The following is a 27,266-nucleotide window of genomic DNA, read 5'->3' on the forward strand; positions in this document are numbered from 1 at the left end:
CTGGAATCTAAATAAGTAAAATAGCAGTGAATCCCAGTGACAATGAGCACGTATAGAGACAGAAATAAGGTTGCTAAAGTTGCTCAGTCTGAATATAAGAGTCCAAAGCTATACTACTTCTGCTTACACAAACTTTACAGGTATTGCAGGTCGCTCACTGCATGCACCAAGGCATGCAAGTGCTCCAGCAGGAAATGCACTGCAGCCACATATACATCAGCACCTAAAATATCAACAGAGCAATTAAAAAACAACAACAAAAATAACAAAAAGGCAAATAAATATTTTTGACTTCCCATAAAACAACCAGTCAACCCCTGTCGGCTGTAATAACTTGCAGAGCAGCCTTCACGCACAGTAAACTGATTCAGGATCGCCATGCATGCAGACTTGTGGGGATATTGGGGACAGCAGCAGCTGATGAAACAGATGAAAAGCTTTCTTTGGGATGTGTATAATCCTGTCCTCACCAAAGCCGTCAGACCACCACGTAGATTATAACCCGACGGATCATCACTTCTTTCTCTTTCTCCCTCTCTCCCTCTCTCTCTCGCTTCCCCCCCGGACTATCTGTATTTAACGAAGCGCAGCGGTGACATAGATATTTCTTAAGTTTCCCTCAGAAGCAAAAGCAGTACCGAGCAGCTGCAGCAGGCTGGACTGAACACCTTAAAAGAACGGCTGTTTCTCGGTTCCCCTCCTCTCGCCTGTTGCGCTGTGGACAGTCGCAGCACATGGTGCGTTGTTGTGGTGAGTCGAAACTTTTCTTTGTTCTGCAGCACGATTGGAAATAGACCCAGAAATGATTTCACCTTTTATATCAATAGAAGCTAAAACGGAGGGGGGGGGGGGAAGTGATATTGTAATATTTATAGCGTGGCTTGTATATTAGCGCCATGATTAAGGTGGCTTTTATGGTGTCAGCACTCCTGTGTAGCGCTGATAGCTGGTTTGTGTTATATTTAGTGGCGTGTTTTATTTTTGCTGTGGGTTACGTGGGATTTTTTTTATTTATTTATTTATTCATTAAATTGTTTTCAAGTTTGACACATATTTAAAACTAGGCTTTGAACGCTGCTGTGGTATAGAGTTTACTTCTGTTGTGGTTCTTTTCAAAAAATTGTTTCCTCTATTTGTACACAGGCGCCCATTGTTGCTAGGTGTCATGTGGTTTCAGGTTCACTGGCATGGGGAAGGGAGAAAAAAACCACACACACACACATACACACACAAGCTTTACTTGAAATCTGATGATGATGATAAGTGAAGTTCATGCAGCACAACAGTTGTCTGGTTTCTGTGTAACAATGATGATATTAATAATAATAATAATTCTCCATATGTGGGGTTATAGTTTTGTGATTTTTGGTCAATATGAAGAGGGATACAGTACTGGCAAGGGGCAATATTCTAAAATGCATTTCATATAAAAGAGAGACAGAGATTTATACAGGATAAAACATCATATGCGGGAGTTTAAGGAGACTACTTGGTCATAAATCAGTAAATAAATTCATGCATATCAGAATACTTAATAATCCCTAAGGAAATTATGTTCATAACGCAGTCACTCGAAATCTAAGTATGTCATGTATGTTCACAAGGAATCACGAGGTTAAAAAAAAAACACGAGTCTTGGCTTGATTTTTGCTGGAATTTTACAGAAACAGCTGTAAACTAACGAAAACTAACATCGTTTATATCTTAAATGGCAAGTGCTGCTTTCTTCCTTTATTTACATTTGCAGAATGGCAACATCTGGAGCAACAATTCGAAAGACTCCGGGCTGAAATAAATTCCTGCTTTGTGTCACACCCTTGTGTAGAGACCTCATCGCCATTTTTCTGCCACTGTGTCGCTCATAGATTTGTTACTATTTTAAATCTGTCATTCGACTGATCCTGAGTGAATTTGTCTTATTAACGGCCACTTTGTTACATATTTGCCCACATTTTGCACGAGTCAGCAATAACACGGCCGGCTTATTCTTGTTTTCAACCTTCATACCGCTGTCCAAATATGTCACAGGCGAGATGTTTATGTTTGTCCCTTAATGCTGCTGCACTCTACATTCTGAGCATTAAATTTAAGCCTGACTTGGAAAGCCAAGGTCACAAAAAATGTCACTGCAGACATGATTTAGTCTCAAAGTAAAAAACAGTGTGATAACTTTAAATCATAACAATTAGATATTTCTATTCTGTTCTGTTCATTATTGATTTTTTTTTATATATATATCTGCTGCATTACACTAATGATGTACAAAACAGATTCATAAGTATCCTTATGAGCAGCATAATGTATTTTTCATGTAACCCAATGCTTAGATGTTTCCTTACTGCATGGTCTAATTTTGATGCATGAGATATACAATAAGTTATCAGCATGCTCCCATCATGTCTTTTTGTCTCTCTTTATTGAAAAGTAGCTAATTAGCACAGAAAAGTGTCACGCCTAGTAAGCAAATATTAACAAAAGAGTTTTAGGTTCTAATCCCTGTTGTGCTGCAGCAGACTATTAGCTGCCATCCTGCAGTGGAAAGAAGGAACAGGTGAACACTGTCAGCCAGCTGAGCCAGACAGGCCAATAAACCAGCCTCAGGACACTGCTGACTGATACAAAACTTGCCTTTAGTTTTCTCTCATTTCTAAACTCTACTGCTACTGCACTGAACACTAAGTACAGTCTAAAAAGTGCTGTTTGTCGTGCAGTCATGGTTCAAGCTAAATAAAATACAACAATGTGCAGAAGTCATTTCCTCATTTCTTTGTGTTCTGTACAGCAGTTTATTGAAACATGCAAACATAAATGGAAGCAGAAAACACTGTTTGAAAGTATAACCGTATTTATTCTTTGACATAGTCTGAACTCTCTTAGGAAGCTTTCTTGGAATTTCTTTAAGTAGTCTTGGAGAATAGTTCTGCAGGCTTCTTGAAGGACATCCAAAGCTCTTCTTTGGATGTTGGCTGCCTTTTTGTTCCATTCTCTGTCAAGATGATCCCACACTGCGTCAATATTGTTGAGATCCTGGCTCTGTGGAGTCCAGTCCATGACTGATTGGTGTGGGTTTTTTTGTTCAGGTATGTGCTTACTGTAATGCCAACTTTGTCATAGGGAAAAATTAAGTAATTTACCAACATAATTTAATCACTTTTGGACAGGACGTTTGAAATTCAGCCCCAAACCATGATACAGCCTCCACCATTTTTTACAGATTGCTGTAGATACCTCTCCTCTCTTGTTGTACCTCTCCCCTGACCTTCATACCTATAGGCACAATTTGTATTGAAAATTTCAGATGTGGATTCATCATTGTAAATGCATGTCTGTGGTTTATTTATGTTTGCCTTTTCTCTCTGTTTACCTTTGGTGGAGGGATCAGTTGTCAGATTTTTTTGTTCTACTTTATTACATGACTTTCACATACTGTTCACCTGCTCTACATAGTTTTTTAGACCTGCCACTTGTTCTTTTGTCCTCCACTTTCCTCACTGTTTTAAGGACACGCTGCACACCATGCTGAGATGTTCAGCTAATAGCTCTTTGGGATTCACCTTGTTGATGTAGACATGCTATTTTCTGCCCGTTTGCAGACTTAACTAATACATTACACTAAACAAATTAAATATTGTTTAAATCACTGTTTAATTTTTAAAATTAAACATATTATTTCTTTTGACAGGTTGCCAATAACAAAATATCTAAAGATGCAATTTAAAACTGGGTCTTTGGTGTCTGTTATGTGTAGATGCAATACGGGCTCATCCTTTTAGTTGGGTGCGTTTTAATGCTTGAATTAATCATAAGTCAGTATTCAGTGGCTCAGCAAACAGACAAAAAATGAAACATTTGTCTGAAAATGCTCTGGTGCAAGGACTGGACTGAAAGTGAATGAAATAGCAGCAGCTAATGTCCAAAGAAAAACTTTGAAAGACCTGCAGAAAGCCTGGAGAATTATTGTACAAGACAGTTTCTAAAATCATAAGAAAGTTGAAATATAAAGAAATGAGGACTGACTCGATTTGGTTATGTAAAAAATATGTAGCATGTATAAGTAGCATATGTTTATATGTGTCTGTGTTTGAGACTTACATGTTTATTACCTAATTCCCCAGTGAGCAAAGAATCTGTAGTCATGGCTGTGCAGTCATATGTGTGTGTGCACACACATGTGTTTGTGGGACCGAGTGTGAACACATCCGCCTCCCTCCCCCATCTCTTCCTTGTAAAGCCGACGGCAAGCACACTAAGTTCATCTAAGGACAGGGAAATGCTTTTCTTTCCAGTATGAATCATTTAGGAAAAATGAGCCTCTGGACTGAATTGCCCGAGCAATTTGGCATGTTTCTCCATTCTGCTTTATTGTCTATTTTGGCTGAACTTGCAGTTCTTCATTTCACTGCCAAAAAAACTTCATGTCCTATAGAACAGGCAAAGCCAGTTTCTGAGTAAACCACAGCCTGTAAGCAAATAAAATAAATCTCTGCAAATTACTGCCATAGTTTCCTGTTTAGCTTTGAATTCCAAGGAAAAACAGTCTGCTGTGTCCGTACTATAAATCCAGTGTCCCCCTTACACCTTTGCATCTTCAAAGTTGTATGGGCTAAATGTCACAAAGTTGTGTTTTATAGTGTTTTTATGTGTTTAGATTAGTACTTTTTCTCTTTTAAAAGCCATTTTCTTAGCCAAATGTATCTCCTCTAATGCAGTTTGGCGAAAAGAAAAAAAAAACTTGCAGTCCAGTGAAAAAGGAGTGGGAGTGGGACTGGGGCGAGGGGAGTAATTTTGCAGTAATCCAGCTACCCCTTATAATTGTGCTGCCCCCCCCCCCCAATGTAGGGAGCAGAGATGGAAGAGGGGAGTGGCCTGGTTCGAGGCTTGGGTGAACCAGCGGTAGGCTATGGCAGCTAGGATCTCACTACCTATGTCCTCCAGCTCTAGCCTGAATTATGAAGGCCCTGGGAATGGCAGTAAGCCTAATTACAATGACTGATTGCCCGTCTGTTGGCATTTCTCAGATGGTGATTGTTATGTATGTGTGTGTGTGTCTGTGTACGTGTGTGTGTGTGTGTGTGTGTGTGTGGTGTATGAGGGGAAGGAGGAGGGACATTTCTCATTGGCTTTCCTTTTCCTTTCTTTGCATGAGAACAGCTAGAGATTCAGATCTGATTGGTTGGAGAGAAAAGAGATGTTTCATGATTTGGCGAGTCAGAGCTGGTGGGAAGCCAGAGACAGGTGATGCTGCATTGTAGCCTGTTCAACCTTTGGTGCAAACTCAATAAAAAGCGGTGTGTTACACTATTTAGGACGTATAAAAATTATTGCCTGAAAACCTTTTTTAAAACAACCCCCCCCCCCCCCCTAACTTTTCACATTGTACCTGTGCCATTTTCCTTCATCCATATCCCAGTTTTTAAATAAAACTAAAAAAGAGAGAGACAGAAGTCTTGAATTGGCCATTTGTATGTCAGCAGAGCACTCAGAGGTGTGATGTGTGTGTTAAGTGGGAGCTAGTTTGAGTTGGTCTGCCCTGCTTTGTCCAGTGCTTTGGCTTTTATTCCTGCAGTAATGAATTGTGGAAGCCTTGGCTTCATCTCGAGTGTCTCATAGCAACTGAAAAGAGAGAGGGAAAGCTGAAAAGGCCACAGGAGATCATGTGTTCCTTTCAAAAGGGCAAGACCATCATTTGGGCATTTTTTTTATGAAGAGGCAAAATTCAACTGGACAGTTTGTCTCATCCTCCTGTGACATTATGTGTTTTCTTATATTTGCTTTATTTTATCTTTTTTCATATGATAATTTTGTAAATATATATTTTTGGTATTTTATGACTTTTATGAGGCTGTACATGAACATAATGGAATAGTGGATTGAACTGTATTAATAAACATAGAGATAATTAGACTTGGTGTAGTGACAAAGATCATCTTGTAAAAGATGTAGAGTTGTAATTTTGCATTAATGACAGTTATATTCACCACTTATCAATGTGAAGGTTATTTTCAATTTGCTGATTTATAATTTTGTTGAATAGAAGCATCTGTTTTTTAATGTTCTTGAAGTCCACTGCAAAGTCTTAAAATATTTTCTTCACAGAGGAACTACTTAGAGTTATGAACTTACAGTATATAATTTGTTATGTAATCTAATAATGATATGAGTTTTACTGATTGAAAGTTTGTCATACTTTGATAGCGAAACCCACTTCATACAGCAGACATGTACATTTTTATTAAGGGTGACTTTTTAAATGTCTTAAAACCAAATAAATGAATGCGTAAACATGTTGCATCAGCCGGGGTTGAAGCCTGGCCATGTTTGCCCTGTGACCCAGACACTACCTGTCTGCTGCTATGGTTACAAGGACAGAGCAGGTTTAGTGGCCTGACTCCAGGGATTACTTTCCCTGGTCTTAACAATCAGGCCTGTGCCCCAGTGACTTTAAAAATGGACCAGACTGAACCCTAAAAGTTAAGGGAACTCTGCAGTGTGCCCTAGTGGCTTTTAAAAGTGTCCTAAGTGCTGTGCAAAGGATTAGACCCATGCATCCTAATTGTTTTGGTGTCAGTGATTGCCCCTTTGTGATCAGCTTTACTCACAGTGAGTGAGTTCACAACGCTCACTAGATATAGCTCATAAGTGCTTGAGTTAAACACACATTTTAATGTTTTTGTTTTTTTTTTGTCTTTTAGAGCCATTAAGAAAAAACTTCCACGTATGTTGACATACTTTTTAAAACTGTTTACACATCAGAGATGGTGAAGAATGAAGCAGAACAGTTGTATTTTTTTAATATACACAAGGTGAACACAATGACTTAATAAATAAATAAAATAAAATAAAAAATGTTAATCTAAAAACTAGTATGTATTCTGGTTTGTCTGGCTGACCAGATTTGTGTTTCACTGACTGTTCATAATTGTGTATGTTGCCTTTGATTTTGTGATAGGTAGAAAACCCCACATGTCCGCAGAACTACCACTGAAGGTCAGCGTACATTCGCCCAGGAATTTTAGTGACTTAGCAAAATCAAAGAGGCTTCTGTTTTTTTTTTTAATCTAGTGACTTGCAGTCTTACAGGTGTCCACCAGATGCTGCAGGCAGCCTGCACTGTCCCTCACATGTTATCCAGCGTAGCTGTAATATCCACTTTGGAGCAAAGATTGGAATTGTTTACATGGTATTAGGAATAAATGTTATTTAGCTGTGCATCACAGAAAATGGGTCCCATTTTAAGCTATTAAGTATCTTTGATGATGCATCTGTTACATAAAGTACACTGAGGCCAGTGTGATTAAAGATGTGTCTTTAATTCCAGTAGTTTAATTCAAGTTTCTGGAGAGATGATGAAAGGAAATGTTTGATATAAAACATTATATGGCTATTATTAAGCGCTGTTTTGAAGTTTGGTGATTTTTTTTCTCAGCAGCCTGGCTTTTAAATTATAGCCACGCATGCTTCGAGAGCTGTAAAGGATTTCTGCACGAGTTTTCAATATTGGTGCAATTAAAGAATGAAAACTTCATTTTTCTGGCAGTATAGTATGCATCTTATGTAAACCCGCTTGAGTAAGAACGAAGCAGGGTCGTATCGCAGTGCAACTTCACAGTTAACTTTAGGAACAAAGCCTGCCCTGCTACAAGGCATGCTGGGAAGTTTGGCTCCTGGTGAAAGTACCTGCCAGTGTCCAGAGAGTGGCTCTGAAAATCTTTGCAAGGGCTGAAAATGAAGTTTGAAAGTAGAAGTAAGAGAAGCAACAATGCAGAGTTTTCACAGCTGCAGACTCAGCCTTCTCTTAAAGGGACACGGACATGGAAGTTGGAAATGTTAAATGCACTGTGAAACGGGGCATTTTTGCAGATGGCTCATATGGTGTCGTGCCAGCATTCACAGTAACAGCAAATATCGCTTTAAATTGCTCTCCTGTAATTTGCTATGACCCTTTTTGCACTGAATTAGAAGGTAAAGTATTACAGCTTGGTTTTAGTATTAGGAAACTGAATTAATGAAGCGAAGGTTGTGTGTGAAGCACATTAGATTGTATGTTCTTGTTATATTATATATTATACATTTTTGTTTTGCTTTATTTTATTAAAAAATGAGCTGTCAAAGACAAGCTCCAGAGCCTTAGTCAAGGACACTAAAATAAGTATCGCTTATGACTGAGTTAACAAACAAAGAAAGCTCAACCATTTTAATTTAAAGATCCTTCTTTATGATTTTAAGGTTGTTGTTAATTTATTTCAATAATGTAAACAATATACAAAATTCATTTAGCAAATAAAAGAAGAAAAGAAATCCTATACAAAATAAAGCTAATATATTTCAATATTGCTTCACCTGTTCTGATTCAGTTACATATCGAAAAGAAGAGGGAAGAAGTAAACACTTATTTAATCCCACCCCTTTGCCATAAGTTATGAGTCAATATTTAAGCAGCTTCCTTACTGATATAATCTGCAGTAATAGTAACAAACATATTTCTAATATAATTTATGCACCACATCATATCATTGTGTTTTCCATATTTAACTTTGCCTGCGCACCAATACCTCCAGTTAATTGTCGAATAAGCATGAATACAATTTCCTAAACAAAGACATCGACTGAATTTCCACATGATCCCTTTCTTTATAACTCATGAAGATCATATCTTTGTAACTCTTTTTGAACTGCTTTATGTATGTTTATGTTTGTCATCTGTAATTCTTGTTTTGGAAATTTTGCGTTTTCTTTTATTCTTAAAAGTAGAAGTTCCATCTCATACAATGTGATATTAAAATGTTGGATTTTCATGTACTTTTTTACCCATTTACCTTAAACATATGTACTATGAGCATGTAGTTAGGTAGATAGAATAAATTCATGTAGTATAAATATTAGAGGTGAATTGCCTGTCATTAATCGGGCATTCAATTATTAGTTTTAATTAAATTTTGCACTTGTTTGCTTTAAAATTTGCAGTTAAAGAGAAGCAGTAATGTCGATCTTTTTTTCCCTTTTTTCTTTAGTAAGTTTTGAAATTACAAAAATTGTTTGGTCATAAAAGGAGAGAGATTGTATTTGCTTCTTTTTTTTCATTGTTTCTGTAGTGACTGGAAGACAGTTCAAAAAACCAAGGCTGGCTCTAGTACAATTAGTTTTATGTACTGTAAGGTTTGTGAACAAGTGGGCACTCCATGTATATTTGCTCACTTTCCAGTAAAAGAGTAAAATACGTATTCTTCTCTAAAAAGAGATCCCGTTGTAATCTTTCTTGCTGTTGGTATTCATGCTGGTTGTATTCCAGATCAGATCTGAACGGGCAAAGATGGATTTGAGAGATTGCAATTTGCAACCAAGAAAGAGAAACAGTGTTTTCTATTTTGCTTTTGGAGCTTCCACATGACACGAGGATGAGACGGTCTCAATAAGCAAAGACTGGTGTAAGCTTGCTAGTCAGAAGACAGTGAGCTTTTAGGGAGGGGAGCTAAAACTTGCTTCAGACTGTGGATGTGCTGAGAGACTTTACAGGCACTGTAGGATGTCGATCAGGAATTTATTTTAACTGACCCACTCTGATGGCGCACAAAAATAAAACAGAGGTCCTGTAATCCTACTGTAAGGTTGTGCCTTCGCTCATAGTTGTGTTCCGTTTTTTCATGATTGCTTTTTTTTTTTTAATTTCATTTTAACACAGGCCTACACAATAGCACTGGCTGTCACTGCTGAATGTATTGTCTTAATCCTGGTGAGCAGTGGTGGTCAGCTTTGTTATGACGAAGCACTCAAAGCTAAGCGGTGTGGAGGTTTTTGAGCCCTCATTTCATGCTCCCCATTTTGCTTTTGCACATTGTGCTGTTCGGGGTCCAGGCCGCGTATCCCTCCTGTCCTGGACGCCCCACTATTGTGAGAGTGAGCTCACTTGAAAATCCTTCAATCCTTTCGAGTGCAAAAAAATCATCATTATTTGTGTTGTCTGTAAGATTTAACACATCAGCTGAGACAGCCACATGTTGAACACGCTACAGTTTTTCTCTTCACCATCATCTTCATCACCCTCGTCTTTGTTTCATAGTCGGGATTTCTGATTATTTTCCCAGATTTCCTGCCTCTTCTTTCACTGAAGTTTAGTAAATTAGTCATTTTAATCTGCCTTTCTGTTAAAAAAAAAAAATCATCAGATCCGATGGATCCAGCAGATCATGTGCTGATGGCAGTAAATACACTAAGAGGGCACACATTGTATTTTCCTGTTTATGGAACTCTCACATTTCATATTTCAGCTTATAATAACACATGGTTTGCTTAATCTATCATGTCTATATCCCCTTGGTTTTATCTGCTGCTGCCCATTTCCCTTTCAAACAGATAGTTCTGCCTTTCTTGTGGGTGTCAGAGATAAACTGGTCAGAATATCACACAGAGGAACCGTTATGGCTGTTACAACTATACACATTTGACATTACATCAAAACAGAGTAAGGTACGGTATAAGTTAGCAACTTATATGTTAACACAAGGTACAATGCTTTCACATGATGATGTTGACATATCCCAAATTATCTTTTTTCCCCACAATGTACCATGAATGTGCTACAGTATAAAATTGTTGGAGAAAGGACAGAAATAAAGGGATGACTTTCCTCGTATTTTAAAAACACAAGTGACATAACGTCAACTCATGAATTTAAGTTTGAATAGAGAAGAAAGCTTGATAAACCAATGTAATGTATTGTAGTAGCTCTTGGGAATGCAGTTTAATCTTGAGAAAATGTTTCCTAGTGTTTACCTAAGTCCTTTCTGCTTTTGTGTAAAAAAAACAAAAAAAAAAACAGGCATGCATTCATATCTCTCTACCACTCCATGTTGATTAGGGCCAGAAATACCTTTGTTGGCATCTAGGGTAGCAACAGGGGATAGAGGAGAGGGGGGTAAGTGCCAGGCTTTCATTCCTGGCCTCCTGGCAGCCAGAGTGCAGGCAGACAGGCTGGGCAGTTAGGCCAAAGTTAAGACAGGACTCAGACAAAAACACCTGATCACTTTAATTAGCCTGAGCCAGTGGTTCTCACACTTTTTCTGGCATGCTCCTCTTATAAACCAGAAAAGTGTACACTGCACATCCAGTTTTTGTCAATCATTACCCGTAAAAAGGGTACAGTTTGTAATTTAATGGCATAATGATCAGCACAACAGCATCAGCAACGTCTTGTTTGTTTTGTTTCCCCATTAATCATATTAATTCAGCTTCTTTTCACTCCAGATTTTTTCCCTGGTCCACTGATTTCAGTATGGCAGGTTGGCAAAGTCTTTCCTGGGGAGAAGCATAGACTGTATACAAAAATGGACTGTGATGCCACCCATTGGTTCAGTGATCAGCATTTTGCCTGTTGCTGTGTTAGTATTTTGAAACCAGACATAGCCGTAAGAGAACTTGGACTCAGAATGACGTGTAAATCACAAGGAAGGCCTACCTGAAAGCATACCTTGTTCTAGTGGGTTGGTTTGGCTCTAATTTGGACCCCCATTTACAAAACTGTTTTAGTAAGAAAATAAGGTTTATTTATACAGCGCTGTTTAGGAATAAAATGTAAAAATTGCTTTAAATATGAAATACAGAATAATACTCGTTTGTATCTTATACTCATTTTTACTCAGCAAGAATTTCAGTGTTTGGGAAACTTAACAAGCATACTATCATGAGATAATGAACCCAATAGGTAGCTAACATTAACTCATTAGCTATCAAGCATGTTAGTTAATAAATCCCTTGACAGAAATCTTTCTTTAGGAAATTGCGCGTTTCCATCTTGCTCTTGTTTTATATTCAAACAGTAGCAGCTCTCAGCACATCCATCAGCAGCTTCAGCCCAATGTGAAGAGTTTAAAGGGTCTGTCGTTGTGTGGTATCTATCTGTCCACTGGAGAAAAGAGCCGTGGGCCTCCAGGAGGATAGGAAGCTGTCTGACTTGAGTGTTGTGATGTGCTGGTCAAGGGAAGGAGGTTACTTAAAGGATATGATGTCTTCTCAGCAGACCAGATGTCAGTAGGAGTCACCTCGACTCCCAGGGGAGAGCTGCCAGCAGAATACACATTTAATGCTCTTATCCAGACACTGACAGATAACAGTCGGGATGGGTTCAAAGCAGCAACATTGAGATAATAGAGATTGAGACAGATGAAGAGGCATTTATTTGAGATAGAACTAGAACTTGAACTTGGCAGTCAGTTTCATTTGGGGCTCGATGGTTCACGTGAATGATTGACCCCTCGTTATTGGGTCAAAAGTGCAACTGTAGATATGTTTGAACATTTTACCTGTTAGGAATATGTGATAGTTGGCATTAAAAAAAAAACTAGGTTAAGCTTTTCTAAGCCTGTAATCCGTAGTTGGTATCAGATAAGTTTTGCATGCTGTACTGTACTTGTATTAGCTCTCTGGCACTATATGTGACAAACCCTGTTTTCCAAAGCCAGCAGAAAGAAGCAAAAATCAGAGATTATTTGTATGTAATACTTGACCCTGGGCCACTTGCTACTCACTTGATGGACTCTCTTCGATTCCACTATTGAGTTACAAGTCTCTGTATCCTCTTAGCGAGGCTCGTGGCCCCTCCTCGCTGTGTATGAACCTGGCAGGACCGGGACCGTTCGGTCCTTCTTTTCTGTGCCCCATCCCCCACCAGACATAGTGATGGCACTCAGTGCCAGAGACACCCCTCCCTCCCCTCTCTTCCCTTCACCACCACTCCTCTCTCCTCTCCGCCCTCCCTTCCCTCTCTGCCGCAGGCAGACCCAGGCATGGGATCTCCATCTGTGCACAAAGGAGCCTCCTCTATCTGCATACGCTGCACATAAAAGGGCCTTTTGTCATGAGCTCTGCACACATGACCGTCCGCCTTTCACCCCGCTGGAAAAAAAGATCACTCTCTCCAGCAATCCAACCCCACCCCCAACACCAGACTCAACCCTGGCCCCGACCCCCACCCAGTCAGGTTTTCATCTGCGGAGAGAGAGTGAGAAAGAGACAGGAGAGAGAGAGAGAGAAAGAGTGAGACAGATCTACTCCAAACTTTGTCGAATAGAGACAACCATTAGATGGAGCTGCCTCCATCACTTCTACAAAATCCCTTTTCCTCTTTTTCATTTCCCTTTTATCATGCCTGCTTTCTCTGTCTTGTTTTTTTTTTTTTTCAAACTTCTGGGGTCTTTGTTTGTCCTCATTGTGAGGCATGAACGTATTATAGCATCTGCCATGCTGAAATATGAATGTGCTCCCAGTTTTGCTGTCTCCCTTTCTTTCTGCAGTCTCTGACATTTAAGTGGCATTAGTGGTTGGTTGTGTGCCAGGTTATCAACCCCCCCCCCCCCCCCCCCCCCCCCCAGCATTAGAGAAGCACGGGCTCAATTGACAACAGTCCGAGAACTGAGGCTTTTCAGTGCCTCTCATCTCCGTACCTCCTGCCTTTTAACCTCTCAGTCCTACGCTGCTCTGGAGAGCCCGAGGTATTTGTAATGTGTAGAGATAATGGCAAAAAATTGTCTGCACACGTGAGATTCAAATCAAGAGATACAAGGTAGTGTTCTCTACCTTTGGGAGACAAGTGGGCTGTACGCCATTTTGGCTACTAAAGATGACACATATTGGTGCTGAGGGATATTGAGTCAGGGTGGGGACGGAGCAAAGACATAGAGGCAGGCAAATACACACTGTCAAGTGCACGAGTGCTGCCACAAAAAAGCGCTTTCCTCAGCGTTTCCTTTGAAACACACACGGCCCCGATGCCTTACTCCCAGCCAAACGTGTGTGGATTTTGGAAAGCCCTCGAGCTCATCTTGCTGTCGCTGCACACAGGCCTGTGGCGGAACGGAAGGATAAGATTGACTTCTCCCTCCATAGCCATGTCCTCCACATGACCCTGTGCCTTACTAAGTTGGTGTGAGAGGTCAGAGGCTGTCACACCATCGAATACGTGCTGTCAACACCTTTAGCTTGATGATGATTATGCTGATGGGTGGACCAGAACATTTTACACCCCATCAGTGTCAGCACAGTTTACCATAAAGAGAGCACAGAGTTTTCACAGAGGGTCCCTGAATCACAGACTAGCATTGAAATAATTTTGCGCAAGTGTTTACCCTTGTAAGTGTCTGCGGTCATAATCACGAGGAACAGAGTTGCTTGTTCCCACAAAAGTATTATATAATGAGGCATAATGATTATAATGATGATAACGAGAGTAATAAAAATAAACCTTGTTTTTATCACACGCTTGACACGAAATTGAAAAAACACACAATGCGTGACACTTGTAGTCAAAATAGACAAAATAAATGTAGTGTATACTTTAAATGCTCTCTGTGCTTTTGATACAAGCCTCTGCATGAAACTAATAAACCAACTAGTTGTCAACACACAGGATTACAAAAAAAATCAATTTAAGGGAAGGTTATGAAGACAAACGTTTTACACATGTGTACGTGCAATCAAATGAGCAGACTTTTCACAGTAGTAAGTGGACATTTACTTTTATTGCTGGCATGTGGTCTGGTTTGCCTGAACAGTGATTTATGTCTCAAACACATATTACTTTGCTCTATGTAAAAAATAAATATTAATAATATTTTGCATGAAGAAGAGCCACTGAATTTGCATAAATAGCCCACACAGTATAACATCTGTTTATGCAACTGTCCTATAAATCACTGCTTTTCTCCCACATAGATAAACGCCATTCAATGCACTTTTACTCATCAGTAACCCAAGTGTGATTTCCCTAATCAGTGATATATATTTTTTTGTCCTTCTTTTTTTAATCCATGACATCAATATCAGCGCTGTTTCCCCCTTTTCAAGGTTGCCAAACAACAGATATCAAAATGGTAAATATCTAGAATATTTCAAATATTTACTTTTTGTGCTCGAGTAACTCTGTTTTGTCACTAAGCTTACTTTACTGTAGTAAGCATAAGAAGGAAAGTGCTGCAAAGTGATTCGGAAGCTGAAAGGTGTGTGATGTTGTGTTGGAAAAGGCACCAGGAAAAAGAAAAGCACACGTATTGTTAAATGTTATTAGTTACATGTTTTGCTGTGCTCAGTGGAGCAAGGATGCTAGATAGACTGTGTAAGACAACAAAACAGTGCGCACAAAGTGTTTGTTGAGGCAGCGAACCGCTGAGTGCGTATGGCTCTGCTGTGTTGGACTCCTTGCAGCCCTGCGGCACAGAAACAGCCGTTGTGACGTGGCCCCTGAAATGCCAGGGTTGTGCACTCTTGGCGTAGTGATTAGGGAGAACAAAACAAAATGGCCAAGGTTTCTTTGTTGTTGTTTTTTTTAAATAGGAATTAATAACCTGCATGAGAAAACTGGAAGGAAGAGTAGAAGTATGCAGAGACCTGATAGTTAAGTGGACAGAAAAGGAGAATTTACTTTATGTGTCACTGATTATTGAAATTTGTCTCAGTACATTATTTAGTGCTACAAATCAGTATTTTTACATTGCTGTTTAACTAGATAATAAACATTTGGTGCATGTCTAAAAATGATTGGTTACTACATTGTGATCTCTGCTGTAATGACAAAAATGACACAGGTATTATACTCAGTCAAAAATATTTTTTAATTGAATATTTTTACGTTGTTACAATCATTCAAACCCTGCTTGTGCTCGTTTCCACCATGAGGCAGTTTTGTTGCATTCACACTTTAAATGCAGATCTTCAGACCTACACAGTACGAAGTAATGCAACATTGCATTCGTGTTGGATTTTGAGCTTTTAATATATCAGTACTAAAACAGTAGGTGAAATAATTAACTCACGCATTATACATTTTATTTATTTATTTTTTTAAAGTGCTGTGCTGACTCCTTAATGCTGCCCCACTTTAGTGTGGAAATCCTTCTTTTTTATAGCATGTATCACCTTAACATGCTACATTTGATAATTAACGTCTCATTGGGATCATAGTTTAAAATTCTGTATTTTTATTAGAGGAAAAAAAGTATTAATTGACATTAATGAGGCTGAAGGTCGATGTTGATTTCTTGCCTAGGCTGCCCTTGCTCATTGCTGCCTTTTCGAAAACGGCCCTGATCCAGGACAATATGTCTGGTTGTTGAAGGGCTGCCAGAAGTAGTTGTTAGTTACAGTTAGGGCGCGTCCCTCTTAGGATAGGTTGTCCACTCTGAGGTCTGATATCGAATGGTCCATAATTTCCAGCTTGTTCCCAGGAGAAGCTCTCCTTTGCTCTTTTCTCTCTGTGTCTCTCTTCCTCCTCTCCTTTCAGAATCCTGTGAGAAACAGCAAGGTGAGTTCATTCCTGCTTTTGAAAAAGTCTTTATTCCTGTTTTTTCTTCTTCTTTTTTTGTTTTTGTTTTTGCTAAGACGAATCGTTTCTTTGTGCATGTGGCATATCTACAAATTCTGTTTCTTCGCAATATGTCTCAGAAATATTTTGAAATTCAAGATTTATTGCGGTGCTTTTGAATTGTTCTCATGAAAGCACTGGATCAAATGCCTGCTGAGCTATGTGGCAGATGAGGGGGGGGGGGGGGGGGATCAGTGCTCTGTTTTTGTGCTTTCATATCAGCACAACATATCAGGTAAAGCTGATTAAACAGAAATCAAATACATTAAAATTAAATTAATATTTTTATTTATATAAAACTATTTATTAGGAATGAAGTGTTTAAATACACCGTGTTTAACAATCTAATACTAGTGTAAAAAAATGATTTATACACACACTATGAAGTGTATTATTTAAACCCAAAACAGATTTCTAACAGTTTTTTTCTTACTTTTTAATTTAGTGACAGGTTCATTTTAAATAAATCAACTTGTGTGCGCCGTGACTGAATATCAGTTCTTTTATTATTTGTATAACAAAAGGCTGGATGAGCTGCCTTTTGTAAAGCATATTTTTTCACAGTTCATGTTAACATTTTAATGTGGATTTTTACTCAATGAACAAAAAATGAATTTCTGGAAAAGGTTTTTTTTTTTCCCCCTGAATAAATCGTGACAATAATTTACACCAAATCCATAAAGTTCAGGCATTATTAAACATTTCCTAAAATTAAATTAGTATCCCTGGCATTTTTTGTTTTTTAGGCAGTGTGTTCCTTTAATGAAGCTAATATATAAAATAGTCAACATATATGACAAAATTATTAAGTTTAACTATTAATTAATCATTTATTTATTTATGTCTTTTTGGGTTTCTGTAATAAGCGGACGACGTTTTAAGGAAACAAACAAAAGTCCATTCTGTTTATATTCCATAATATTTTGCACACATGCTTTTATATATGCCACAGTGCATTTCAAATATTGATGGATAATGTGTTATCAAATAAGTGCTCAGTCAAGAGTTTTGCATGTGAAGATAACTTGTGGAAAAACTTGAACTTGATATTTTTGGGAACTCATTGCTGGAAAAATATCCCTAATCCTGATAAAATGATATTCCCAAGGTGTTTTATCCCATAAAATTCTCCAAAGGATCTGATTGTTAGCAGACATTTCCAAAATGATATAGCTGAATTATGTATCATAATAACTTATTATCGGCTCGCTTTTGCAGGAAATGCAGGGTTAGGTAAGCTCAGCTGTGCAGCATGCTTTCACCTCTGTACTAATATCAAAGTATACGTTGAAGGGAGTCACAGAAACAGATCCTGAACAAGCTGCTTTTTTCTTATCGGTTGCAATCGCCAATATTACGATTTTTTTTTTCTTGTATTAGAAACATCATTACTGCGCATGTCTTCTGTCCACCATTTCATTGCACATGCAACCATTTTATGAGCTTCAACATAAAACAGTCTTTTAGGTCAGAGGCCTTGAAAACATACTTGAATTGACAATGTTTACTTAGGAAGGAGTACTTATTGGAAATACGGGTACACGGATGAAGCGCAGCCTGCTAAAGTAAAGTTAAAAATTCTTTTGACCGGAGTGTGTTAACATTGCAAATCCCGTGCAGTGAGCATTCAGTCGTTTCTTCAGATTTTTCCACATAGAAAGAATTCTGTTTGAGCTGTGCTGCACCTTGCAAGGTTAGCCTGCATTCCCTGTCTGTGCATGCATGCGTATAAATGTCAAACAGGCGGAGAAAGTGGCGGTCACAGTCGGCTGCCTAAGGTGACTGGTGGGGGTCAAAGGTCAGGCTGTGTTAATACGACGTGATGTGCTGCCCCGGGACCTCGGTCCCATGAGGGATAACCCCCTAATCAGCATTAGTTAATGTGTTAGTAATCTTTACCTTCTTAAAGCAAACAACAGTGGAACATTCAATGAGCTCGCTTGGCCTCCCATGTAACGCTTTTGACCCAGGGGTCATGGCCTTTGTTCCCTCCTCGATGGGGAGTGCCCTCAAAGGTCCTGGGTGTAATAGAGAAGTTGTTTAGACACGTGCAGGGTTTAAGCTCGACCACCTCATGGACTCTTCTCCTGGAGAGTATACTCTCCCCTCATACAGAAAGGATACTTTGTGGTTAGCTTTTATCCCCTTCAATAAGTCCATTAGAATAACCTTGTTTTTATGTGCCGCATATCATATCTAAGTGTCGACGTTGTAGTGGTTGCTGACCAAGCACACAGCCATCCCTTACCCCCACCCCCCAACACACACACACACAAACCCCTACTCCCACCTGCTAATGCCTCCTCGATGTTTCTAAGTGCAAATATTGTTCGTCTTTGTGGATTCCCTGCCCAGTGAAATTCCATATCGCTCTTGCTGTGCTCATTGTTTTATTGTTTCATGTAGCACTAGGACGAACGCTCATCCAGTCCACCATTTAAATTCTATAATGCAATGTTTACCTTAACAAATGCCTGCAGATGTCTTTTAAAACACTTTAACGTGCCTTCTTCTGAATGCAATCAGCGCAGTTTGTTTAAGCCACAAAAAATGTGTCTTATTTATAAAGGCGTTAGACGTATGCGCTGCATTTCTATTGCTATGCTATTTTTATATTTTAACCGCTTCAAAACTGTTTTTTTCTCTGTCGTAAAATAGTGTTCCTAACTCGATTCATTTCATTAAACCTTGATGAAACAGAGAAGCATAATCATAAAATTATTAGGAGTAAAATAATTGTCAGGCAGAGGCTATAACATGGCGCCGTCTGCCATTTTGTTTCTCATTGCAATATCAATTGGCCTGATCGACTGACTTTGAGTCACACAGCTGCAGCAGCCTAGTACTCCAGAAGGAAAGCTGTGGCTTTTCCCTGCCTTTTCTCCCTCCCGGATGTCAGTTAAAGTGTGCCTGCATCGTGTGTTATTGTTAGTGCTTCATCTAACGTTAGTCGTTTTTGATCATTTAATCTGAAAAAAAAAAAGCAAGATGTTGGCAGTAGTAAGAACTGCTTTGTGCGTTTTGTTTTGCTTTTTTTAAACGGAAACCGATTTTATACAGTCGCCTTAAATAGTCTGCATTTGCTTCTAAAGTCCGACAAGTCAAGACTCCACAATTAAGATGTGACAGGTAATTATGACAATGTAGCGGCAATGTAGACACGCAACACAGCGGCAAGAGCTGGCAGCAGTCCCAAAGCCAAAACTGTATCCTCAGATGAACTTTATGTCATGCAAAGTACAGTACGCACACTAAGCATAAATTCACAGAGCATGCTTCCCTAAAACTAATGACTAATACTCCTTGGAGTTCTAACATATGCTTTTTTTTTTTTTTTTTTTTACAAGCTATTCCCCGAAAATCTTAACATATACCCAAGACATCTTTATACATTGAAGCCATAATGAAGTCATGAGTTTCTCAATTGGTTAAAACGCATGGCGAGATGTGACGTATAACTTGAACTCCTTCTAATAGGATTCTATAGCTCCTGCCAAAGTGCATGACTGAACTGAGCTAGTATCTCATTTAGGGAAAGGAAGAAAAAAGAAAGAAAGCGAACAAATACCTTGCAGTGCAAAGCGGCCTTTTCCTGCACTTTGTTAGTTTAAATAATACTGGCATTTTTCTCCTCTCTCTCTAATTGTCTTTGGCCGTATGTGTTTCTACTAAAAAACCCGTCTAGCAAAGAGGAGTGCGCGGAGAGAGGAGAGGAGTTTTTTTTGTGTAATCCAGCCTGTGCTGCTGTGAGGAAGAGAGAGCCGGCGAGGAACGGGGTGGTGGCCGTGCAGTGAAAGCAGCCCTCACAAGCTGTGCAGCCTGAAGCAGTAGCAGCCATGTTAAACAAGTCTCCGTGAGCTCGAGCCCCGCTTGTGTATTTGTGCTCTCCAAAGCCGACAGGAAGTTTTCACAGAGTAAAACGTAAGAAAAAGTTTAACCCCCACCTTATGTTTTTCCTCTCTGTCTCCCTCTTTCTCTCTTTCTCATTGTCTCTTGCTAGGCATGAAGTCCCCTCTTTAATGCTCAGCAGTTTATAAAGCAGAAATGAAATTCTTTTTTAAAAAAAGAGAGAAAAAAAATAGCTCCTCAGTAATAAATACACTTTACATATCTCCTTCCTCCTTTTCTTCCCTTATAGAGCTCCTGGTTCAAGGCCGAGGGGAGAAAAAAGTTAAAGCCACGAGGTCTGCCTTTTGCAGTTTTTTAGAACCAGAGCCAAAAGAGGCAGGAAGTTGTTGTACAATAGCGTTACAGTAATCTGCCTCAAATGGAAAAAGCCAAATGCTGATCGCGGAGTGGAGAAGGTGGCAGAACAGACAGAAAGAGGGAGGGAGGGACAGGCAGGGAGAGAAAGAGCTCTAGCGTGTGAGAAGCAAAGCATAATCAATGCAATCTAAGATGGTGGAAACAGCCCTGCTGTTTAGTAGGGCCCCCCCTTTCTCCTCTCCTCTTCTAGTTCCCTCTGAGGCTCACTTACGCTTCATGTAAATCTGTGCAAGAAATTGGTTCAAACTAAACGTGTGGACCATTATGTTATCTTTTTTTTTTTTCGTTCTCCATTTTAAACAAGACAAATCGGCATCTCTTGGGGGGGGGGGTTCGCTAAAATGTTCTCCGAACTGTTGAACATTGAATACCGGGGCATGTAGCAGCTGTTTTTCCTCGAGGAAAAAGCAGCAGAGTCTCACCCAAAAATGCTTATCAGCCTTTTTTGACTTTGTGCCAAAATAGCTGCGAAGGTTCGGCTACAGCCTTTGCTTTGTGACAGAGCCAGGGCAAGAAGGAGGCATCCTGGCCATGCGTTCTTTGCCACATGTTACTGAAATTAACACTCTCCGTGCTTTTCTTTTTCACTTTGTGTGCTCGCGTCCTTGTGTGTGTGTGTGTGTGTGTGTGTGTGTGTGTGTGTGTGTGCGCGTGTGTGTGTGTGTGTGTCGTAGTCTATTCTATCCATTCAGGCTGCTCAGGCATGCCAAAGAGTTAATGCACTCTGAGTGTGTGTGTACGTGTGTTCCTTTCAGTGTGTACTTCCAGATCTGTAAAGCTCCACCACGGTAAGAGATGAGGTTAATAATTCAAGGAGATCTCAGAAGTGTTGCATATTTCAAGGATCCTTCAGCGGGGGCAGCTTATGCTGAATGACTCTGTATTCTCCCGTTTTCCTTGCTTTTCTTTGCACTTGCTGATATAGTTGCTGACGTACGTTATAGTGGATCCCAGTATGGCGTGTGAGTGCAGGCACTGAGCCTGCGCGCTGCCTGGGAGGAGTGGATTTCTGTGTCATTCTTCTTCCTCCACCCCTCCCACATTTAGTGCTTTCCACCCTCCCACTCTGCCTCGCTCTCTTCCCTTCTGTGTCTCCATCTCCCACCCATCTTATGCTCCCTCCCTCCCTCCCCAGGCCCCAGTGCAAATACAGTTCCTTGCCGTGTTGGACATGTGATGAAAAAGTGACTGGTTCGCGCGCTCTGCTACACCTCCTATTTCATCATCAGCCGAGCTTTTCTACCCCTTCACTGTATGCATGTCTGTCTCCTCCTCTCGGATTCTCTCTCTCTCCCTCTCTCTCTCTCTCCCCCTCTCCTCGTCTTCTCTCTCTGTATCGGTCGCTCCTCTCTTTCTGCTAGAGCCACACACAAGGGGGAGACTTGAGCTCTGCGAGGGGAGAAAAAAAAAAAAGACAAAAAGTCTGCTGCTATTTCTACAGTCAGGGCCTCCCCGCAGCCCGCCCTGCCATAGATGGATCTTTTTTTTTTTTTTACTCACTACTAGCTGGATTTTAACCCTCTGCCTCCAACTAGCTGCACAGCAGCTCTGCAAAACCTGGCAACAAGTGGCTTTTTTTAGGGGCCCTTTTCTTACTTTTGGCACATTGATTTTTGCACCGCTCTGGATTTTTGATCGCTTTTCTGCTTTTCTGTTGCTTATTTTCTAAAACTGTACCTCATTTTCTTCTTCTTTTTTTGTTTGTTTGTTCAGTTTTATTAGGTTTTTTTTCCCCTTGCTGGTTTCTAGACATGTTTTTTTGGTTTCTCTCATTTTGGATCAAAATTTTCCAAGGTGGTGTTTCTCCATCTGATGGGCCTTGATCCACCTGGAATGCCAGGGGCGCCATTTTTGACGGGTAACCTGTTTGTGGTGGTGGGCTCGTGGCCGGGATGTCCATGGATGGCAGTCACAGAGTGACCAGTGTCTCAGTAGGGTATACGTGTGCGTTTTAAAGAAGATGTTTCGTAATCCGTGCCAGCGGCTGGCGTGAAGTACCGCACCTTGTTTGTATTTACTCTGCTTCTCCTCCTGTTTCCTCTCCATGTCCTCTCTCCTTCGCTGTCTCCTTGTGTCTCTTTCTCACTCTTGTTCTCTCTCTTTCACGCCGACTCGCTCTCGAGGGCAAATGAGTGGTGCGCTGAGCCGGAGCTCTTACTGGGACAGGTGCCAATTGCAAACAAAAGAAATTAACAGGCAATAAGCGGAAAAAAAAGGGGGGGGGGGAGTGAATTGTCGAATTGCAAGTTGTTGAGATGTCACCAGTAGCTGTGCACGTTACGTCGCCGCATGACCGGTTTGCATTATTGTTGCGTTACGTTATCAAGTATTAAAGTAAAACAGAGGTTTGAATACTTTGCTTCACTTATTCCAGTGAAGGCATTTCACTTGAGAAGAGGGAGGGAGTAATGTGAGAGAGAAGCATATAGACTTGTGAATTATTCATGTGCTCAGCCAAGGCTGAGACTGGACTGGTTGTGCTATTTGCATGCATCAGACATGCTGTTTGTCTGTTTGCTAACATTCCTCATTCAAAGACTTGTTAACTAGCAGGCGGGCTTAGCTGGAGCCTCGCAGACAGCCTCATGGCCTCCTATTGTTTCAGGCCTCACCGGGCCTGGACCCAGCTGGTGGCAGGCAAGCCATGCAGCCCTGAGCTTTGGGTTGAGACTGTGGTTGAAGGAGGGATTTGTGCCTGGAGGTGAGACTGACGTGGGCACTGAGGCTGGAGCTGAGGCTGAGGCACGGCTGTGAACGGGACAGTCTGAGGGAAATCACGGGGTTATGCAAGAAGCACCAAACTGGAGCTTATGGCTTTCTCCTCTTCTTGACAGAGATGTGGATCAAAGCGGGAAGAGCTTCCGAACCTCACCGGACATTTAGCGTCTTTGCTCTGGTAACTGGTGAGTAATTTTCATTTAAAATATGCCTATGGATGCATGGTTTTTTTGATGTACTTTATCAATGTGTTCGCATTTTGGGCGTTCAGTTTTCGCAGGAATCCTGTACAAATAAACATCTCAATGCATTTGAGGTCTTTGCACAAAGTTTCTTTTCACCTGAGCGAGCATTTATGCATCTGAATTTAAAGCCCTGCACTTAGAACAGCAGATATCAGAGCGTTAACAGCTATTCTCATGATTTCAAGAACATTTCCCCACTAAAGATTTCTACAAACTCATTCATAGTTTAGCAATACGCACAAAAAAGGCAAAAAAGCACTCTGTTGACCGGATAATCCTACTTTAATGCAATCAGTGAGTAAGTGCAAGGCCACAGTTGTGGAGGTATTTCATATGAGTGATGCTGTCTGAGCTTAGAATGCACTGTATGAAGAGAAGCACGTGGTGCGCTGATCATTTCGATCAGTTTAATGTTTTCAGAAGCTTGGAGGACGTCTTAATTTTTACAACTATTTATTTTTAAATGGCAAATTTCTTTGACTTTGTGCTTTTACAGTTTGTACTTGGGAAGCTTATATTTTATTCAAGAAAACGGAATAGAGAATAACTCACCATTTCTTCACCATTTGCTTTTGTATACATAATTTTTGTTAATCGGAGGATTCCTTCATATTTTTTCCCCACTTTTGGATCTATACCTTACATGTCTGAATACAGATTTTACAAGACTTGTGCTTTTGATACAAGCACTTCACATACAACTGCAGATGCTTTTGCTATTATGTTGATACTAATCGCATTGCTCTTGATGTGATGGAAGAACAAACCTGAATGAGCAACAAACGCAGCAGTTTCACCAACAAGAGAATTTATAAAAATTGACTGTGGATATTGTGAATTTAATGATCAAGATCATGGGAAATCTGTACTGAATGTTTTTAAGACATTAAAATAGCAAAGTATATTCCCAAGTCTAATGAGAAAAATCTTCTTCGAGGTGTCGCTTGAAAGTATAATCAAATTTTGTTCTGTTTTCTGATTGGGTTTTTTGAAAATTGCGAAAATTTTCTAGTTTAATCAACAAAAGTTTGCGTATTTCTCGAATATTCTGCTTTGGATTTCAGATGTGCTGTGTTATGTTGGGTGTCGGGATGACTTTTTTTGAAGGAAAAAGTCAAAATGATTACTCAAAGCTTTTAAGAGTGAGCCTTACTGTTGCATATGTAGCTTATTATGCTCATTCATATGAATGTAAGCTTTGCTGTACTAGCTGTGGACACATGGTTTTGGCTGGAGGAGTATCTCGCTACTCCACCCCAAGGCCTTTTTGGCACTAAATGGCAGGAGTGCAGTGGAAGGTTGCATGTCGAGAGGCAGATGGCAGGGTTTTCAGCATTTTCTCTGTGTGTGTAAAAGCATACCTACAACAACACAACAGCCTGGTACAACCCACAGTGGGTGCACTGAAGCAAACTAACAGTTTATTGCATCTACACAGCAGAGCTAGCAATGGGACACACACAGACACAGTCACACATACACACTACACACTACACACTAATACAAATTTACCGTCAAACGTGCGCGTAAATGTATTCGTGTAGTTAATAGTAGTTCATAATAATTGTACTTTTTTTTGCTGATGCTTTCTTGGTGTATGATGTGAGGTTTAGTCAAATAGTTGGTTAGAAGCATTTTTTCATGTAATTACCAACAGCAAAGTGGCTCAAATGGTTTCTTCTTTTAATTTTATTTTTTTATTTTATGTAAATGGAAATATGTACTTAATATAATGCAGAAGCAAAGCAGACGCCAAAACTGCATGCCACAGCTACAACACCAAGTTCTCAAACTTGAACTTGACTGTCCTTGAACTTGAATTGTTGAATTCAACAATTATTCTTAGTCTTAGTATGTTAGTTAAAACATATGGTGCTAACAAAAATCCATCTGAAAAAACGTGGGACATTTTTTAATAGATAAGCAAAAAAAAAAGTGTGTGTGTGTGTGAGGGGGGAAGGGGGTGCACTATGCAAAAGATTATTTGTCATGTTCAGTTATTTTTCTACAATATTCGCAGCAATTCTGTAAGTAATTTATTACTGTTTTTATTATATGTATCATACTGAGCTAACCCTGCTATTTTTAATTTATTACTCACTTTCAGTTTAATTTATATTTGAGTTTGTCCATGTGAAACTCAAATATGTCATAGCGCGTAGTAAAAAGAGAAGAAAATATAAAAACGGACAAATATGTGCACATGTGCACGTCCTCATTTTTTTCTGCCAAGTGTAATTGTTTAAAACAAATCTAAAGTTTGTCCCGTGTAGTTTTTGTAAGCACACGTCTTCATAGAGGAAACTAAGCAGAAAGCGTAAAAGAAAAATGTGTATGCTAAAACACTGTTTTTAAAGTATTTACATTACTGTAGAGATCAGTTTACGGATAGCTAAGTCACAGCAGCAGCCTTTTTGTGTGTGTGTGTGTGTGTGTGTGTGTGTGTGTGTGTGTGTGTGTGTGTGTGTGTGTGTGTGTGTGAGTGTGTTTGCAGTAAAATAATGGTGCAAGGCATGATTGAGCATGTTTCTACTTGTTGCTGCATCATGTATATTTTGTTTCTTAAACATTCATATGTATATATATATATATATATATATATATATATATATATATATATATATATATGTATATATATATGTATATATATATATATATATATGTATATATATATATATATATATATATATAATACACACACACACACACACACATATTTGACCACAAAACCCTTTTATTATTCCATGACTTTTCAAGTGTCACAATAAAAATTTATTTATAACTGCGACAATTCTCAGAATTAAATTATTAATAATAATAATAGTTGTTCATAATCATTTAGTTCTACCTTTCGACTAGTGTAAAAAAGGCAATTGTTGTATGAAGTATTCTCCAAATGATCATTTATATAGTAGCAGTAAAAATACATAATTTCTTTTGTGTAAAATTGCAATAATCTCTTTTTACACACTTGGACATTTTCACATTTCTGAATCATACATAATTTAAAAAAAATATGTGTTTCACATCAGCAAGAATACATGGAGTGTAATATTGTCTTTTGTGTTGCTGTTTCATTTTGCACATTTTGATGCTCGTGTGTGTGTGTGTGTGTGTGTGTGTGTTTGTGTGTGTGTGTGTGTGTGTGTGTGTGTGTGTGTGGTGAGGCAGCCCTGTGCAGACTGCTGTCTGAGTGTTTGAGTTTGAAGTTTTGAGTATGTGGTTGAGGTCGTGTGTGAGTGCTCAGCGTATTCTTACTAGTGCAACTCAGTGAAAATGAGTCATTCATGAGTACAACACAGCAATAAGCCACCGACACAGTGCTTCATTTGTTAAGTGGATAAATTGGTATTTTAGATTATGTGATTTTGTTTCATTTATGAGCTTGCTGTGATGTTGTGAATTTCATCCAATTTCCTCCTGGCTAATATGAAATCCAGATTGGAGTGATGAATGGGGGCCAAGTCACCACTCACTGTAAATATATTTTTGTGCCATAATAATGAATCCACTTTGAATTCTGCTGCTTAAAGCGGCTTCGGTGAGCTGTTAAAAATACAATAAAACTGAGAAAGCCTACATAATGGAAGTTATATTGTATGTCTGAGCTCTCTGGAGAGCTGTCAGGGTTTAGGATTGTGTTGTCCTACTCTGCTGTCTGGGCTTGCTCTACAAAAACGCATGTAGCA

At 39.4% G+C, this 27,266-nt stretch overlaps 1 protein-coding gene and 1 long non-coding RNA gene across 2 annotated transcripts in view; one reads left to right on the top strand and one right to left on the bottom strand.

Annotated features, from left to right (window-relative positions):
• Positions 1-206: 206 nt before the first annotated feature.
• Positions 207-27,266, top strand: part of pparab (peroxisome proliferator-activated receptor alpha b) — an 87,310-nt gene continuing 60,250 nt past the window's right edge. Inside the window, exons 1-2 of the mRNA XM_085164483.1 lie at positions 207-750; positions 23,449-23,517. The gene's annotated coding sequence lies outside the window, so the exon portion shown is untranslated. The remainder of the gene's footprint in view (positions 751-23,448; positions 23,518-27,266) is intronic.
• On the bottom strand, positions 16,224-21,738 carry LOC146515190 (uncharacterized). Its single transcript, XR_014874813.1, has 2 exons — positions 18,248-21,738; positions 16,224-16,271 (listed from the first exon to the last, which is right to left on the bottom strand). It is a non-coding gene; the product is annotated as an uncharacterized LOC146515190 (long non-coding RNA).

Source organism: Neolamprologus multifasciatus, chromosome 7 (genome assembly GCF_963576455.1).
Source record: "Neolamprologus multifasciatus chromosome 7, fNeoMul1.2, whole genome shotgun sequence".
In the NCBI taxonomy this organism is placed as follows: domain Eukaryota; kingdom Metazoa; phylum Chordata; class Actinopteri; order Cichliformes; family Cichlidae; genus Neolamprologus; species Neolamprologus multifasciatus.